We start from the raw sequence: 3922 nt of genomic DNA on the forward strand, positions 1-3922 counted from the left end.
TCAGTTGGGTTAGGGTATCTTGATATCTGATTCAGGTCTGGTCAGTAGTCAGTTGATATCTGATCCAGGTCTGGTCAGTAGTCAGTTGATATTTGATCCAGGTCTGGTCAGTAGTCAGTTGATATCTGATCCAGGTCTGGTCAGTAGTCAGTTGATATCTGATCCAGGTCTGGCCAGTTGATATCTGATCCAGGTCTGGTCAGTAGTCAGTTGATATCTGATCCAGGTCTGGTCAGTAGTCAGTTGATATTTGTTTGATTCAGGTCTGGTCAGTAGTCAGTTGATATTTGATCCAGGTCTGGTCAGTTGATATTTGATCCCGGTCTGGTCAGTAGTCAGTTGATATCTGATCCAGGTCTGGTCAGTAGTCAGTTGATATTTGATCCAGGTCTGGTCAGTTGATATTTGATCCAGGTCTGGTCAGTAGTCAGTTGATATTTGATCCAGGTCTGGTCAGTTGATATTTGATCCAGGTCTGGTCAGTTGATATTTGATCCATGTCTGGTCAGTTGATATTTGATCCATGTCTGGTCAGTTGATATTTGATCCAGGTCTGGTCAGTAGTCAGTTGATATTTGATCCAGGCCTGGTCAGTTGATATTTGATCCAGGTCTGGTCAGTAGTCAGTTGATATTTGATCCAGGTCTGGTCAGTAGTCAGTTGATATTTGATCCAGGTCTGGTCAGTTGATATTTGATCCAGGTCTAGTCAGTAGTCAGTTGATATTTGATCCAGGCCTGGTCAGTAGTCAGTTGATATTTGATCCAGGTCTGGTCAGTAGTCAGTTGATATTTGATCCAGGTCTGGTCAGTGGTCGGTCAGTCAGTAATGTAACAGTGAAGACATATCTAACAGTGAAAGTCTTGGACAGGACAGGAGGAGTGTGTTGTTTGGAAAAAGGACTTCCCAGAACGTCTGTGATTGTTCTTGTCTCGAAGAACAGAGTGGAGAGGGAGAGAGTGTAGGCATGTGTTTGGTCATTTCTCCTCTTCGTTTTGTTCTACTTCCTGTATCACACGGGAACAGCCAATCAGTTCATGCGTTGCAGTAACGATGATGACTAGTGAATAGTCTAGAATCTTCCTCTGTGTTTGGGCTGGTGATGATGACGACGCCCAGGAGAGATGCAGCCCAACCTGAATACGTGTTAGTGTGAGACTGAGCGTTGTGCCACGACAACAACCGCCACTGTGTTCCTGTGGATTAAGGACATCAAGGTATTAATGCTTAGACTTGACGCATGGTTTCATGGGGAATCCATTACCTACGAAGCTATGACAAAGTGTGTGTCTCACACACACACACACACACACACACTTTGACATCACTACCCTTCTGACACACATCCCTCAGCAAATTCAGGTCCTTCAGTTTTAGTGTTTTGTGAGTTTTATTGCTGAAAAACTGTTATTGTTGTGTTATTTCCACATCACTGATATACACCCAGCCCAAAGAATGTAACGGTGGAAGAGACTTAATGTATGTATCTTGTTTGACTGTGTCCCAAATGACACCCTATTTCCTATATAGTGCACTACGTTTTGTCCAGAGCTGGTCTAAAGTAGTGCGCTATGTGTATGAAACAGGGTGGGACGTAGCCATTCTGCTGTAGAAGAGAAACAGGCTTGTGTAATGAAGTGGTTCAATCATGTCCCATTCAGTGGTATGAGAATCGAGTTCTGAAATTCTACGTTCTGATTCTATGATTCCGTTGTTCCGATGTTACTGTAACAAGCAGCTCTGTTTGGACTATTCTGAATGTTGGACCTGAACCGTGTTTCTTTACTATTGACAGACTGAAACCCAACTGTTATTTCACCAATACACACTGTGGTGGTTTCTAAAAATCCTGCTAGTTTACTGGTTAAAAACCAGCTCAGAAACCTTACTTACCAGGTAACCTCAACTAGTTTTAATGTACACTTTTTCCAGGTAACTCCAACTAGTTTAATGTACACTTACCAGGTAATCCCAACTAGTTTTAATGTACACTTACCAGGTAATCCCAACTAGTTTTAATGTACACTTACCGGGTAATCCCAACTAGTTTTAATGTACACTTAACGGGTAATCCCAACTAGTTTTAATGTACACTTACCGGGTAATCCCAACTAGTTTACTGTACACTTACCGGGTAACTCCAACTAGTTTTAATGTACACTTACCAGGTAATCCCAACTAGTTTTAATGTACACTTACCAGGTAATCCCAACTAGTTTTAATGTACATTTACCAGGTAATCCCAACTAGTTTAATGTACACTTACCAGGTAATCCCAACTAGTTTTAATGTACACTTACCAGGTAATCCCAACTAGTTTTAATGTACATTTACCAGGTAATCCCAACTAGTTTTAATGTACATTTACCAGGTAATCCCAACTAGTTTAATGTACACTTACCAGGTAATCCCAACTAGTTTTAATGTACATTTACCAGGTAATCCCAACTAGTTTAATGTACATTTACCAGGTAATCCCAACTAGTTTAATGTACACTTACCAGGTAATCCCAACTAGTTTAATGTACACTTACCAGGTAATCCCAACTAGTTTTAATGTACACTTACCAGGTAATCCCAACTAGTTTTAATGTACATTTACCAGGTAATCCCAACTAGTTTAATGTACACTTACCAGGTAATCCCAACTAGTTTAATGTACATTTACCAGGTAATCCCAACTAGTTTTAATGTACATTTACCAGGTAATCCCAACTAGTTTTAATGTACATTTACCAGGTAATCCCAACTAGTTTTAATGGGGCTCTGCTGACGTGCATTTCCTCTTCCTGTCACCAGGTGTGTCCTCCCTCTCTCCCAAAGCAACATGGGAAACGTAGTGTTTCCTGTATTCTAAACCCTTCTCCTCCCTCTCTCCCAAAGCAACATGGGAAACGTAGTGTTTCCTGTATTCTAAACCCTTCTCCTCCCTCTCTCCCAAAGCAACATGGGAAACGTAGTGTTTCCTGTATTCTAAACCCTTCTCCTCCCTCTCTCCCAAAGCAACATGGGAAACGTAGTGTTTCCTGTATTCTAAACCCTTCTCCTCCCGCTCTCCCAAAGCAACATGGGAAACGTAGTGTTTCCTGTATTCTAAACCCTTCTCCTCCCGCGCTCCCTCGGTCAATATGAAAATAAAACCCGATTTACAAATGTATCGTTGGTTGTGTGTTTTTGTCGCTTACTTTACAGGAGCAGTGACGGCCTCCACTGGAACACACACACACACACACCTGACACACACACACACCATACCACCACACACACACCATACCACACACACACACCATACCACACACACACACCATACCACCACACACACACACCATACCACAACACGCACACACCATACCACCACACACACACAACATACCACCACACACACACACACACCTGACACACACCATACCATCACACCTGACACACACACCATACCACCACACACACACACCATACCACACACACACCTGACACACACACACACCATACCATCACACCTGACACACACACCATACCACCACACACACACACACCATACCATCACACCTGACACACACACCATACCACCACACACACACACCATACCACACACACACCTGACACACACACACACCATACCATCACACCTGACACACACACCATACCACCACACACACACACACCATACCATCACACCTGACACACACACCATAGTTCCAGTACTGTCTTTATTACAAGCCAACCAGCTGTATGAAAACATCCTCAGCCTCCAAACCGTTCACGGTCCCGTTACAGAAGGAGCCCGTTTTTACCAGTCAGAGCCTCTCCTGGCTCTATGTTTACCAGTCAGAGCCTCTCCTGGCTCTATGTTTACCAGTCAGAGCCTCTCCTGGTTCTATGTTTACCAGTCAGAGCCTCTCCTGGCTCTATGTTTACCAGTCAG

The 3922-nt window shown here is 43.2% G+C and overlaps 1 long non-coding RNA gene across 1 annotated transcript; it reads left to right on the forward strand.

The window, feature by feature from the left end:
- Window positions 1–239: 239 nt before the first annotated feature.
- LOC110516209 lies at window positions 240–3157 on the forward strand. Its single transcript, XR_005034243.1, has 2 exons — window positions 240–702; window positions 769–3157. It is a non-coding gene; the product is annotated as an uncharacterized LOC110516209 (long non-coding RNA).
- The last annotated feature ends 765 nt before the right edge of the window (window positions 3158–3922 follow it).

This window comes from Oncorhynchus mykiss, chromosome 10 (genome assembly GCF_013265735.2).
Source record: "Oncorhynchus mykiss isolate Arlee chromosome 10, USDA_OmykA_1.1, whole genome shotgun sequence".
In the NCBI taxonomy this organism is placed as follows: domain Eukaryota; kingdom Metazoa; phylum Chordata; class Actinopteri; order Salmoniformes; family Salmonidae; genus Oncorhynchus; species Oncorhynchus mykiss.